Source organism: Euleptes europaea, chromosome 9 (assembly GCF_029931775.1).
Source record: "Euleptes europaea isolate rEulEur1 chromosome 9, rEulEur1.hap1, whole genome shotgun sequence".
NCBI classification, from domain to species: Eukaryota; Metazoa; Chordata; class Lepidosauria; order Squamata; family Sphaerodactylidae; genus Euleptes; species Euleptes europaea.
This window is the reverse complement of record NC_079320.1, coordinates 58,815,012-58,830,669: the sequence shown is the minus strand read 5'-3', so window position 1 is coordinate 58,830,669 and position 15,658 is coordinate 58,815,012. Positions and strand designations below refer to the sequence as shown.

Below are 15,658 nucleotides of genomic sequence, written 5' to 3'. Positions count from 1 at the left end.
CAGATGGTTCTATTGGAAATTACAGACATTTGAAATTAGCATTGTGTTTGAAATTTGCTTATTTAACAGTTTTCACTAAATCAAAAGTCTATAAAAATGTATAGAAAACAAATATAGTATGTGCAACCTAGAAACTTGAGGCAGGTATTTGTTCTTAATTATTTGAAAATACTAATTTTCAGGATAAGCAAAGAGGTGGGGAAGCAAGGGAAACTGAGATTAGGATGCCTTGATGTTCAATGGGGGGGGATTACGTTGTTTCTAAGGTCACTGAGATAAGAGAAAAGAGACATGAATATCACCCAAAGGCTTGGGAGGGACACAGATTTGAGATTCTACAACACATTTTTTTTAATGTTCAGAGAGGTTTAAAACTGACAGCAGGGACTATTTGTTTATTTAGAAAATCTATAAGCTGCCTCTCCACAAGCCTGTTCAAGGTGGCTCACAAAGTAAAGTAATAAAACAGCATAACAAGTAAAGTAATAAAACAGCATAAAACAAGTAATAAAACAATAAAAGTAATAAAACAAAGAGAATAACAGCGCAATCCTAAACAGAGTTACAACATTATAAGCCTTCAATGGATTTAGAAGGTTGTGAAGGCAGCATGGTACAGCCCAATCTCGTCAGATCTCAGAAGCTAAGCAGGGTCAGCCCTGGTTAGTATTTGGATGGGAGACCACCAAGGAATACCAGGGTTGCTGTGCAGAGGAAGGCGCTGGCAAACCACCTCTGTTAGTCTCTTGCCATAAAAACCCCATAAGGGGTTGCCATAAGTCAGCTGCGACTTGATGGCACTTTACACACACACACTTTAGGAGCCCCGTGGCGCAGAGTGTTAAGCTGCAGTACTGCAGTCAAAAGCTCTGCTCACTACCTGAGTTCGATCCCGACAGAAGTCGGTTTCAGGTAGCCGGCTCAAGGTTGACTCAGCCTTCCATCCTTCCGAGGTCGGTGAAATGAGTACCCAGCTTGCTGGGGGTAAAGGGAAGATGACTGGGGAAGGCACTGGCAAACCACCCTGCAAACAAAGTCTGCCTTGGAAACGTTGGGATGTGACGTCACCCCATGGGTCAGGAATGACCCGGTGCTTGCACAGGGGACCTTTACCTTTACCTTAATTGTTTAGGATTATACTATAACTCTCTTCTAGTATGCAGCAGCTTCCTCAATGGATCACTTCAGGGAGATTCTTCTTTGCCATAATCCATGAGGGCTGTGCCATAAACTACCAGGGCTGATGCGACGGAAGTTCAAAATAGGGAATCTGTAATTGTCTGTTCAAGTTTTTCATTGTTTCCTTCGAGACAAGTTACAAACCGAGTCTACAACTCCAGTGTTCAAGCTGCCCTACTTTTACTGAGCTTAGAGGCAAGCAATACTTCTTGTTCAATGAATTGGCTTTGGATGCATGGGAGACTGCAATTTTTATACATTCCTGTGGTTCATGAGCACCATCACCACCTCTTTGACAAAAGAGTTTGTTTGGGAAAGAATGTGTCCAACAGGAAGAGCTGAAGTTCCCACAAAATGTATCACCACCCCGAGCTTTCATAAAATGTTTTTCTGAGACTCTTGAATAAGTCTAAGAAAACTCACACTAATTAGGTAGCAAACTGTGTCTATGCTACCTTTCATTACATGCAAGAGTCTAACATCTTTGGAGACGATCATTTGAACCCATAACAGTGCTGACTTCCACCTATGCTGAAAAGAACCAGGCTGATGATGGGAACATAGACCATCAGTACAGACATTTTTTCCTAATGGGGCAAACAGCAACTCCTAGGGACATTTCAGGTTGGGAAAATGTCAATGGGGAAAGGCGTGAGCCCCTTCTCCCCACATGCCATAATCCTGATCTGAATTGGGCATGTGTAAACTTGAGAATAAAGTTCCATAAACAGAATTTCTGGCACATTTCTAGCTGAAAGGACCAGGGTGGGTACACGGGGAACACACAGACCTTGTTGGGTGTGAATTGACTCTGAGTTCATCCAGAAACGGTTTCGGAACTTGACCAAAAAAAGGCTGTGGTTGCATATGAATGTAAAAAGCCAATCTGATCTCAGTTCAGTGCAAAACAGTCTTACCTCAAGAGGCAAATTCCAGTAGGAGCCAAAATTATAATCTGAACTGGGGGAATCTAGAGAACTGGAATGTTGTTTAGGGAGTCACAATCCTACTATATATAGATATGTGTGTGTGTCTTCTATTTCTCTTTCACAGAGGCATTAATTATAAAAAGTGAAAGCATTTGTCTTTTAAAATTATGCTAAAATACAATTGATATTTGTTATGTAGAGAGCGCCTTTGTGAGAAGAACATATAGAATGAAAAGCTAATTTGCCTGCACGCAATGAAATAGCTATCCTAAGGCAGGTCTGCTTTCAGAAAATCATCTATTTCTAATCCATGAAAAGATTTAGCAAATGAAATGCACAAAGCATCAGCAAGAAAATAACAAAAGCAGTGGCGGCGGGGGGGGGGGGAGGGAGGAATGACAATACATTGAAAGAAGATACCAAAATATTCTGTACCAAGAAACAAAAAAAATCTTTTTACGAAGACATACAGACAAACAAGGAAGAAGAAAATAGACTACGGTAAGAGAGGAAAGAGGCTAATATACATGATACAGCATTTATTTTAGTAAACTGCTTATACAAATGACATGTATACTTATGGCACAACATAATGCAAAAAAGCAACTGGCCAGAACTTATTATTTTAATCATTCATTTTACTGATTCACTCATTCATTCATTCATTCATTTTACTGATTCATTTACTGATTCATTTAATCATTCATTTACTGATTTAATCATTCATTTCATCCTTAGGCATCTGCTTCTTGGGCAGCAACAGAAGCGAACTAGAGGAAAGAAATTAAGCACATCCCTTTCGGGATGTGATCAGAGGCGGCCACAAGAAGTAACTACATAGGGAAAGTCTGTGACTTGTTTGGGTTGAGCTAGAAATGGGACATCATATCTTCCTGGCAGACCGCATGAGTTTCACATCAGACTGGACATTTGACCGCACTGAGAAAATAATCAGTTGCAGGCCAGCATCAGGGAGCACGATCCACCAAACCGTGCCTCGGCGCAAACTCCATTTAACTTGATGTTGTGAGAGAACTCTGGATAAGCTATACAACAGCAGCATTTGGTTGACTCAGATCTAAAATATCTAAAGGTTAATATAGGCTTAGAATAAAGTATAATACTTATGATAAACTGCATGCGGCACAACAGAGTAAATAACATAAATGTTGACAATTGGCAGAAGACAAGTTTATACACAAAGAGGGTGATGACACAGAAACACAAATATTTCCTCAGTGCTTCGTGAGGGAAAGAGGAAAGCATGAATTCAGAAGCAACACCAGGAACTTTGTCTACTGCAGTCCACCCTCATTATTGCAGAATGATGTGATCTCTGCCTCTGTTGCTACTGGTAAGCAAAAGAAGAGTTTCATGCTCTCATACTTAAGCTGCTGTATGCTACCAAGAAACCTCCTCTGAGGTTCAAGAGAACCCACCAGAGTTCATGTGATGTGGGTTATGGTTGCAGAAGGAAGCAGTAGCTTTGAACAGTCCCATTACAATTGTCCATATCTACCTTCCATGAAAATAATAAATAGTGGAGGATGTCATTTTGACATTTCATATAGCGTGTCTATGTATAACTCGATCTCTGACTGTAAGAAACTGAGCACATACCGTCTTCTGTTTCTTTATGTACCATCACAGATTGCTGAACACCATGTGGGTTGAACTCTGCTGTGTTTTGACTAAGCAAAATAGAGATCAGAAACTACTAGCTTGAATTGAAGCCTGATGAACCAACAGAATGAGATAGCTACTTGCACATACTGTGCTTCCTGTGCTGCCGCAGAAACATTTGGTAAAATTATCTGTCACCCAGGGATCCAAAATTAGAGGGGATTCAAACTTTTGATATGCCTTTCAGGTCAGCACAGGACAAAAGCCACAATGTAACAACAAAATGACTTTGAAGTCAAAAGTGTTATGTTACAAATGTACATTGCAAAAAGCTGGACACTTGTCACTAAAATACAATATTTATGAATACTGAAAATAACCACTATGAAAAATGTCATTCATAGCCTCCCATACAAAACAGCAGTGTTGAAAAATATGTTTGGTTCTGATGATCCAAATGGCTTACCAGGATAGCAAAGCAATTTTGAACCTTATATTGCTGATTTAAATATCTACTCCACTATATTTCAGAGGGTTAGGGTAGATTGCAGCATTATTAGAATGGTAATGAAATGCAGCCTTAAGCAGACCTTCTACTGCATTTTAAAAAATTAAAACTGTAAAATTATTGCTGAATCTTAATTCTTCTGGTAACAATATAATTATAAACCTCTGAGTCAGTAGCAAAATATTAACTGTTTTTGATAGAGACAGCATTTCACCAAGGACTATAAATGATTTACTAAAGAACAGCCCCATTGAGAATAGCAGCATTACTCCACTGCATGTTGCTCTAAGGGACTGCAGTATTGAAGCAGACTTGTTAGGTATTTACAACTAGAATTTTCTAGTCAAAGATACATAGCAGCTTTAAGAAACACCTTTTGGATTTGTCATTTTTATCACCTCCATCTAGAGTGCCTGCTGACAGATCAGCAGCATGTCAGAAATGGGCAAAGAACATGAAAATATACAAGTGTGAATTTCATGAAGTCTGTGGCTGCTACTATGCCTTATATTTTTGGCCAGTAAGACAATATAAGTACTTGGTTTCAACACCCCATGTTGTGCATCTCATCCCAGTAGCAATTACAGCAAGAGTCCAGCTGTAAAAACCTGATGGAGATGCTGTGCAGATTCAAAGAATCAAAAGCACAATTCATTAGAAGTGCTTCACTTGGTTTCTGAAGCATTTTCGCTACAGGCACACACTGGCAGAGGGGTTCAAGGTCATTCTTATTCTTGCCTTTTTCCTACTCAGCAGAGGGCAAGCTACTGGAAAGCAATCCAGAAATGTAAGATTACCAAAGATACTATTTAAAATGATTCCTGAAAATGTTTGTGTGTATGAAAGAGAGAGAAGGATAATACACAACAACAACAAAAGTAAAAATAGACCTTGTCTTCACACTTCTGAATTAAATGAGGGTGTGTTTTTTTTAAGTCCATCATCTTAATACAATTTATAGAGAACCACACTGATATCAATCTGAAGCAATTAAAAGATTCAAACAACACGCAGTCACACATTTGTTCGATAATAACCAAATTATGCTACTTTATATTCGGACCACAATGCTTAGCCCTTTAAAGCACAAAAATTAAATGTGTCAACTGAGCCGTTAAAGGACTCAAAGCACATACAAAAACGAAATTTAAAGGACTATTTCATTGTAGAACCTCAGAGAAAAGGTTATTGTTAATAATGATTGTGGTTCAAGGTATTTTTAATCATAAGAAACTTTTCAAGTAAGCATTATTCTTTATGTATGCTGTAATCGAAGTCTACTTAGAAGGGCTTCTAACACAACATTTTGTATAGATACCCATTTATCTCTTTAAAACAGCGGGCCTCAATTGGTACATTCTAATTACTTAAAACTGGGTAATGACTTAAATCTAAGGTGAGTCATGTATTACCTTGTCTGCCTTTTGGAGAAAGAAGGAAGCAGAAATGCAGAGAAAGATAACACAGAACATTTAAACTTGACTCCATGTTGCAGGTTAGAAGTAGAGCTGTGTCTTTAGAATATATAGAAGGTGCCGCCAAACAGACCCGTTTCTGCCATTTTAAGTAGATATAGGATGATAACAAGTGGCAAGTGAGAAACTCACTGAGAAATTCTCCTCTGGCTATTGATACCAACCACCACCTTTCTCTTCCCCTTCTTCTCGCTGCCTCTTCCTCTATTTTTTTCTTTCCACACCCTCGTTCTTACCCACCTTACCTTTCACAATGGTCCCTACCTCATCCTTGCCCCCCCATTCCTTAGTCTGGCCTTCCTGTCACTTCCTCCTCACCGTCAGAACTAAAGGAGTCGGTAGCTGGAGGAGATGGCAGTTGAGCACTATCTTTGTGCTCGGAGGGAGACCACAACCAGCTGCAGCTTCCCTCCCAATCCAAAAATCGCTGATGCACAGCACTCACTTTCTTCAGCCTCTTCCTTTTGTCCCTCCCGGCAGCCTTCTTCCAACCAATGTACACTAACTCAGTGCTCTGCCACTTTCCCTTCCCCGCTGCTCTGACTGCCCACCTATAAGAGCCAGCGTGGTGTAGTGGTTAAGAGCTGTGGTCTCTAGTCTGGAGAATCGGGTTTGATTCCCCACTCCTTCACATGAGAGATGGACGCTAATCTGGTGAACTGGATTGGTTTCCCCACTACTGCACAGGAAGCCAGCTGGGTGACCTTGGGCCAGTCACAGCTCTCTTAGAACTCTCTCAGCCCTACCTACCTCACAGGGTGTCTGTTGTGGGGAGGGGAAGGGAAGGCGATTGTAAGCTGGTTTGATTCTTTCTTGTGGTAGAGAAAGTTGGTATATAAAAACCAACTCTTCTTCTTCTTCTATGCCCTGCCCTCAGCTCTATCTGGTCATGTTCCCCCCTGCTGCTATGCCTCCTTCCCAATTGCTCTGGCTAACTGGCCACCAACCCTCTTTGGCAGTGGAAGGGGGGAGAGATGGTGGCATCTCCTGTTCCTCCTCCCCCAACCACCTGCAAGATCACTGCCTTGGAGGCAGTGGCTGCTGCTTCTCCTCCTCTGTACTCCTCCACCCATCCAAAAGCCTGTCTGGTCTGGACAGTTATCTGCAATTACGCAGACTCTGGTCGCCCAGTTGGGGGGCAGGGTTCCATCCATATTTTAAATGGTTTCATATTTTTCTAGAAACCTAAGGATTCCTCAGGTTTGCAAAAAACTCTCTGCTGCCTGTACATGGTCCCAATCCCCAGATCCAGTATTAGACTATAAAGGTAAAGGCCCCCTGTTCAAGCACCAGGTCATTCCTGACCCATGGGGTGACGTTACATCCCAACGTCTCCTAGGCAGACTTTGTTTACGGGGTGGTTTGCCAGTGCATCTTCCCTTTACCCCCAGCAAGCTGGGTACTCATTTTATCGACCTCGGATGGATGGAAGGCTGAGTCAACCTTGAGCCGGCTACCTGAAACCAACTTCCATCGGGATCGAACTCAGGTAGTGAGCAGAGCTTGTTCTGCAGTACTGCAGCTTACCACTCTGCGCCACGGGGCTCTATTAGAGTACAGACTATTAGATATTGGATATACAGCCACATCCTTTAAATCCTACCGCTTATATTCCAAACTACAAGCCATTTGGTTATTTGGTTTCCAATTGGCAAAGGTGTCAGACAAGGATGTATTTTATCTCCCTATGTCTTCAATCTATATGCAGAACATATAATTAGGAAAGCTGGATTAGATTTAGATGAAGGTGGAGTGAAAATTGGAGGGAGGAACATTAATAATTTGAGATATGCTGATGACACTACATTATTGGCAGAAAATAGTGAAGATTTGAAACAACTACTGCTGAAAGTTAAAAGAGAAAGTGCCAAAGCAGGACTACAGCTGAACATCAAGAAAACAAAAGTAATGACTACAGGAGAATTACACAACTTTAAGGTTGACAATGAGGAAATTGAAATTGTTCAAGACTTTCTATTCCTTGGCTCCACCATCAACCAAAAGGGAGACTGCAGCCAAGAAATTAGAAGGAGATTGAGACTGGGAAGGGCAGCCATGAAGGAGCTAGAAAAGATTGTGAAGTGTAAGGATGTGACTCTGGCCACCAAGACTAGATTAATTCATGCCATCATATTCCCTATTACTATGTATGGCTGTGAAAGCTGGACAGTGAAGAAAGCTGATAGGAAGAAAATAGATTCCTTTGAAATGTGGTGTTGGAGGAGAGTATTACGGATTTGGTGGACTGCCAAAAAAACAAATCAGTGGGTTATAGATCAAATCAAGCCTGAACTGACCCTAGACGCTAAAATGACTAAACTGAGGCTGTCGTATTTTGGTCACGTCATGAGACGACAAGAGTCACTGGAAAAGGCTGTCATGATAGGAAAAGTTGAGGGCAGCAGGAAAAGAGGAAGACCCAACAAGAGATGGATTGACTCAATAAAGGAAGCCACAGCCTTCAATTTGCAAGATCTGAGCAAGGCTGTCAAAGATAGGACATTTTGGAGGACTTTCATTCATAGGGTCGCCACGAGTCGGAAGCGACTTGACGGCACTTAACACACACACACACACACACACACACACAAGCCATTTTAAATCCTGGGGACACTGGGAAGTATTCTTACCACTCCATGCACATTTCCCCCTGTTACCCTCTGTTTTACAACCCCAGTCTCTGGAAACATTGTTCACATGGTTGCGGAACTGCATGGAGTAGCAGCTGTGTAAGCCAGCAGGGGGAGTGCAGGAGTTAGGAAGACGAAAGGAGGAAAGGAGTCAGCTTCAACCTCTGGTCCCTCTTCTCTCCAACCAACTTCATGGCTATTCCTCTGCAGGGATCCTACAACCCCAGGAATAATTATTTCAGGGATCAGAAAGAGCTTCAGGAAAGGAGAGGAACATGGCAAAACTCCACGTGTCTTCTGCATGGGTGGTTGGATACTGTCCAATGTAGGGTCTTATGCAAGAGTAACCATTTATATTTCATGGAGCTGTGGTGTGACTGTGATGAAATAAATAAAGATACATAGTTATCCTAGCTGCTTCTTGTATCTATAGCTATTTCTCCATTTGTAAGGTTATGCCCAGCAAAGAGGGAGATTTCATATGCTGCATGTGCTTCTTTAGATACCAAGTTACTTAAAGTCTTCATAAAATGGAAACCTGCTGATTGTTGACCATGGCTAAACAGTAGTACCACTGTAATCCTTAACAATGGTTCAGCCAGGAGGGAGGAATTCCTGTTCAAGAGGGGAGAAGTGGGGGTGACAGAATGAGCGGTGAAGGGGAAGCAAGTTCATTATGTCTGTATGAGCCCTAATAAAATAACAGTAATTTTCTGGCAATTGCTATAATATCTAGTCACGATGCAGCCAGTAGTTGATCATAACTACATTTTTCACTCACAGAAGGAAAATGTTTTTTTGCTGATTTAACTCTCCTGTTGCTCCTGAAACAGCATTTTAGCAAGGTCAGTGGGCTGCAGCGGGAGGGGGAAAGACCGGAAAGTTCCATTCTGCTGACAGAAGTGCTTTCCATTACTGGAAAATTTAGCCAGGATCCAGCCCACAAACCAGTTCTGCTTATTTTAGTGGGGGACATAAGCATGTACTTAAGCATGTTCAATATCCTATTGAAATCAATATACTTTAGGAGTGTTTTAGTTTAGCTGGATTTTGCCCTTTTTGTTTTTAATAATCGCCATTCTGTTTTATGTTACTGCACAATAAGAGAAATCAATTTACTTCAAAGGGGGAGAAAAGCTAAAGCACTTTCACAAGCAAGCAGGAGCCACTTGATTCACTATAATAAATTATCAAATTTCCCTTTCTTTTGGCTTAGAAAACCTATTTCATACTTATGAATTCCAGCGATCAAAATAATTCTGCCAATTACTGTGTTTCATTCTGCTATGCATAGTCAACTATGTAATGCAATAAACTATGCCTGAATGGTCTGTTTACCCCACAGCAAGTTACAAGGAAAACTCTTTCCCCTTAAAGGACTTGTCTCTTTGAAATGCACAAACTGGCAAGAAGCCAAGGGAAGCTGGTGCTTAAGAAACCAAGACTGAGCAGTGCCTGTGTGCATTTCAATCTCAGCCAACCGCAGTAAATGTTATTGGAGTTTTTGTGCTGTAAAATTGCTGCTTTCATGCCCACTGCATCTGACAATAGGAATCCTTGATCTAGCATGAGGGAAGGAGAATGATGTGCCTTCTAGTCAAAACTCTGCATTCCTAAAAAACAAGGGATATTTCTAGAGTGGGCTCTTAATGGGTTAGTGACAGCAAGACTCATGTCAATTGTGCATTTGGACAGAGAAAGATACTAAATTGAAAAAGGCTTTTGTTAGTTGTAGGGAAGACCAAAACATTATCCTTTCAAGGCTACTTGGAGCGGAAGGAAATTATATAGAAAGGAAATGATTACTGAATTAATAACATTAAATATTTTGCTGTACCCGGAAGTCTGAGAACAAGTTTCCTAGTTAAAACAACTTCAGAATAAATGTTTGATTGTCTTTCTTAATTAATCATCCCACCTCAACTTAGCTCTAAAATTGTTCTAATGTTTGTGTACACACTTGGCATCAGTGGGATATTTTCCATGTGTAATGACAAACCATAGTTTGTAATGGTAAGTGAAAACTGGAAATCCTCAAGTCTTTCACGCTGTAAGAGAAGAAAACCTGTGATTTGGGTAAAACGACAACCCTTTGCTCTGAAAGCAGTATTTTGTGCTGCATGGAAGGAACGACTGCAGAAGCCCAAGGATTTTCAAGTCTCATTCCATAATGATCTGTCAGTTGTTCCCATCTTGATCATTTCAATATTATTCTCTTTGGCCATAAGTCTTTATCTTTACTGTTAAAACTGAAGTACATGAAGAAGATTCAGGATCATCTGAAATGTCAGCAAGCATGATTCACTGATTCTCAATATATTTTCACTCTGAAATAATTTTCTCTAATTATGCTCACTGAAAGAAATAAAAAAATAACCTTTACTAAATAGAAAGCACTAAAGTATAGGCAGCAGCTAGATAAACTCTTTGATACAAAAAGTTGAGGAACTCCATACTGGAAAGTGGAGCTCAGTGAAAGGATGAGAGTGCACAGTATTGCCAATATGAACTTATACAAGAAAAACCCCTTTTCTGGATCTCTGCCCTCATTTATAATATTAACTCATTCTCAAGTTCCTGTACCAATATTGCTTTCATGAATATTTGCTTTCTACTACATTTGCTATATCAAAATAACCCCATAATCTTTGTAAGGGAAGAGCCTAGTTGGCAACTATTTACCCTTGCCCGACTTCTGTGTAAATAGTTCTCCTTCCATGGCAGCAAAAGGAGAACTGAGGGAAGGAGCACTCCCCCCTCCCCTTACACGTGACCGCTGGGTGGGAAACGGCTGCTCTCGGCAAGAGAAGGAGGAGAGCGCTCTGAAGCTTCGAGAAGCTTGAAAAAAATTCCTCCGCAGCCTGCGCAGTCCCATGTGGGGCTGTGCAGAAGACATTACGACGAACTGACTGACACACACACAAAAGGCAGCCTCGCACTACATATGCGGCTTCAAGCAGGAGATAAACTGGAGGAACTCTTCTGGAATCAAGGCACTGTCAAGCTTAAACCTAATGTGCTGTCTGCAGACACGTATGTTTAAATCTGAATCTGCAGAAAGCGTGTGTTGGAGAGGGTAGTCCAATTTGAAAAGTACAGAACCCTGGCGTTCCAGTACCACAATTGGACCTGGCAGAAATAACAGTACTTCACGGGGAGAGCTATAGGGAGGTAATCTGCACTTATACTCTTTTTGCTCCTTCAATTGGACTTTCCTACATTATTGTAGTAGAGCCAGCTGTAAGCTCATAGATGTGCCACTGTCCACTGTCACATATTGTTTGGCATTCAGACAAATCAGCTCTTGTCTACTGTTCTATCACCTGTTCATGGCCATCTGTCTGGAAGAAACAAAGACCAACCATTTGGGCAGGATACTTATCTAAGCATGGGATTTCACCTGGTCAGGTGAGCCTGGGGAAAGGGCCACATTGTGACTCTTTCCCGTTCTAGCATTAACCTTGTTTTCTCTGAGGGTTGAGGTTAGCATGGGGAAGGACCTCATCCAGGTTTCTCCTACATGGTCGAGGGCTTCTCATACTGTTCCAATAGTACAGGGAAGAAGCTTTATGCGCTGTTTGTCCTATAAGAGTGGACGTTCAAAGGAAAGGCATTATCAGGACACATTTTCGGTCAATGTCTGCTTATTTCTGATGTAGCTTTAGGAGGTTGGAATGACCATCGTTAGAAGGCACTGAAGGATGTTGTGCAAAATGGATTTGGTCCACAGGCTTCCAATAGCTTACTGCTATCACAGAAGCTGCTTTTGACGATGCATGCTGGATCACATTTGTAAATAATTCAGGAGCCTCCTTGTGATCCTTATCTGGACTAAAATTTGTAACAACAAAAAAGAGTCATTCAAATTAGTATGCATTATCTATCTGAGCATGCATCAGATTTACATGGTAGATTTCTCATTCGTTTTAAAGTGTGCTTTTGAAGAAGGGATATCACTGTATCAGTTTCCAGGGTACTATTTACTTGGTAGGTTGCCCATCTGGCAAATCTACTACAGAAATGATAATTTGTCATATCAAATCCCTTTGATTTGTCAATAGGCTTGTGCCCTTCTTAGAAGGATACTTTACAGTTACTGACATAGACAGCGTGGGTGTGAGTGTTCTCTTAAAACTGTGAAAACTAGAATCAGTAAGGAAATAATTGGTCTTGGCTTCTCTTTCAATGAAGACTGTAATTTTTTTTAATAAACTGGGAACCAGATATAAGCGGCAGCACTGGTACTATAACTGATTGCCCACCACTTTGTATAATTTGATTTTGGTGGGGTAAGGTTGAGATGAGGAGGGAACTTTAATTTGCTCTTGGCAGAAGAACTGAATGCTTAATTAAACCGAACAACTGTACATTTTTTTTATATTAGAGGAGCAATGCTGACAGGGTTTTGGCAGGATGATTAAAATAAATAAAAGAAAAAAATAAGATAAATACAAATCGAAGATCAAAAATAATTTGGCTAGTTCACAGGAGCATTTGTTGGCTTTAGAAAGCTACTTCCATTTTCCCCAAGCAGGTTGAACAGATAAATTAGTTGAACTGTACCTAAAGGATATTAACCTTCCTCTTTATTGTCTAGTTTTGTACAGGGGAGATTAAATGCCTTTATATCTAGCTACTGAGAAGTGCTTCGAGCAATGATGAGCTGCGCTGTGCCCAAATCATAACAAATCAGTAGGCCAAAATGAATCCCACATGCATTTTTGAAAAATGTGCATGAGCTAGATTGCTCCACATTTACGGATCTCTGCTTTTCTTATCACTCTGAATAAACTGATCTACCAAAAATGCCTGTCATTTGAGAGGAACTCAGCTAGAAAAAAACCCAGATTGATCAAAGGCATTTGTGTTGAAGTAATGGCGCTTGGGACTGCTGTGTTGCCTCTTCCTCTTGTGTGCACAGAAAGCACTTCCACTAATGCAAATGGCGGCAGGGTGTGTATGCATGCATTCCATCAAATTTTATTTCCCGGTGTGTTCCCACATCATATGCCATGATGTTCCCACCCATCTCCTAACCCAGAGAATTGGCTTTTCAGGGAGTTCAGCAAGATGGGGTGGGTGGGGGAGAATGGCACCGGTCTGTTTTGTGAATGCTCATGGTTCTCCGAATCCAAGTTTAAGGATCTGGAGCTTCAGATTTTATTTTATGTTGAGGAACACTGTTGCAGCTTAAACAGACTTCAGAAACAAGTCCCTTTTTGTGATTGGATAACTTTCATATCAATCAGAACTATTATTAAAATACAATAATTTTTCTAGGTTTTGTCTTTGATAATTTTAGTTTTAAGGTACAGTTCTGGCATAGGAACAGTGCATAAATTCCCACTTTTGTTTTTTAAAGGAAGTAGTAGTTTGTACTGCCTCTCCTCCTATTTTGCAGCAATATATCAATATGTCCTTAGACAGTAGCAGGAAACTAGACAGTACTATAGCACTTTAGAGAACTGAATTGTCACTGCACAATCAACCTACTTCCAGTATAATTCAATTTGTGTGTGTGTGTACACACACCCCTACCATCTTCTTAGTCTACCAAATGCGTCCAATAACACAGGTTGTTGTCTGCAAGTCACACAGTTGACTACTGTGGAAATGCTTTCAGAAGGATGTAGCGTGATGGTTTCCCACTCTTCCCTGTGTCCCAGCAGCCTGCTGTTTGACCTAATAATCCCTTTTGTAGTTTTATTTATTTAACTGCATTTCTACTCCACCCTCCCCAGCCAAAGGGCAGCTCCCCAGCCAAAGGGTTGGACTAGATGACCTGGTGGTCCCTTCCAACTCTATGATTCTATGAATACCACATATGAAAAAAACAGAGTAAAACCATTAAAACTATGGTTTAAACAGCCCAATACAATTCTAATAAATAAGGGCAAAGATGCCCAATGGCGCCAAAAAAGAATATGTGGCTGCAGCTGGGCGAGCAGATGGACAAAACCCCAAGATGGTCTAAAACAAGGGGGGAAGGTCAGCAGTGGGGGGCGGGGAGGTTAGGGAGGCAATTATTTATAGGGAGAACCATTGCTGGCCTCAACCATAAGCCCGTCAGAATAGTTCCGTCTTGCAGGGATCTTGAAGATCCTGCAGGGCCCTGATCTCACTGGGGAGACTATTCCACCAGGTAAGGGCCAGGGCAGAGAATTCTCATACACAAAAGGCACCATAGTAATAGATTAATTCACATATTTTGCTGGAAAAACCTTGGGGAAAAACAGTATAAGGGGCTGTGATATAAAGAGAAGGATCAGAGGGGATAATGTGCTCTGCCATCTCCTTCTGTAAGCTTTTCCATACAATCCAACCCACAGTAAACAGTGTGTATTATGGGCTGTCAAATCACTTCCAACTTATGGCAACCCTACACAGTAAACCAGTTAGCCTCAAAAGTAACCACAGAATGTTCCTCTTATTGCTACTACACTATACTGTGTGTGTTTGTGTGTAAAGTGTTGCCAAGTCGTAGCCGACTTATGGCAACCCCGTAGAGTTTTCAGGGAAGAGACTTAACAGAGATGGCTTGCCATTGCCTTCCTCTGCATAGTGATCCCTGGAATTACTTGGTGGTCTCCCATCCAAATACTAACCAGGGCCAACCCTGCTTAGCTTCCGAGATCTGACAAGACCGGGCTAGCCTGGGACACCCAGGTCAGGGCATACAATATATTACAGAATCTATATTTTTCAAAGTGGTAAATTTTATTCAGATAAAGGGCGAAAACGCATGGTCGCTTAAGCCTTCTTTATTCCCTTGTTCAGCCAAGATTCAACCACGATTGAATGCATGCATTTTGCCGAATGTGCGTTCGAATCCTGGCTGAAACAAGGAATAAAAGAGGCTAAAGCGACGATGCGTTTTCGCCCATAGAATACATTTTAAACACTTCTTTTTTATGATAGTTTGTGCTACACCCAGCTAAACAATTTGCCTGATTTGGGTAAAGTAGCTACTAACCCCTCTCCAAATGCACCTGTTTAATAGGTATAGTACTCAATTTCTCAATATGACCATAGGTTGCTAGCACTTACCAAATTTCTACCTATTATTGGTGGTTTCCTATGAATAATACTTATTTGCCTAGCACAACACTGTGTCTTATCTTGAAACTGGATTTCTCAACAATGCTTATAGGCACCAAGTTTTGAGATTTAAAAAATTCTGGTGTTTTTGGGTTGTCACAATGTGTAACAATCAAAATATAAACAGCTGAACTAAAACATTTGTACCGAATTGTAGGAAACATGCAAGTTGCAATGTAAATCTTTCAAGAGTGTTTTGGCGTGGTGTTACATAAA

The 15,658-nt window shown here is 40.9% G+C and overlaps 1 protein-coding gene across 8 annotated transcripts in view; it reads right to left on the bottom strand.

Annotated features, from left to right (window-relative positions):
* TENM3 (teneurin transmembrane protein 3) overlaps window positions 1-15,658 on the bottom strand; it is a 469,013-nt gene that overhangs the window by 208,056 nt on the left and 245,299 nt on the right. The gene's annotated exons all lie outside the window — the stretch shown is intronic.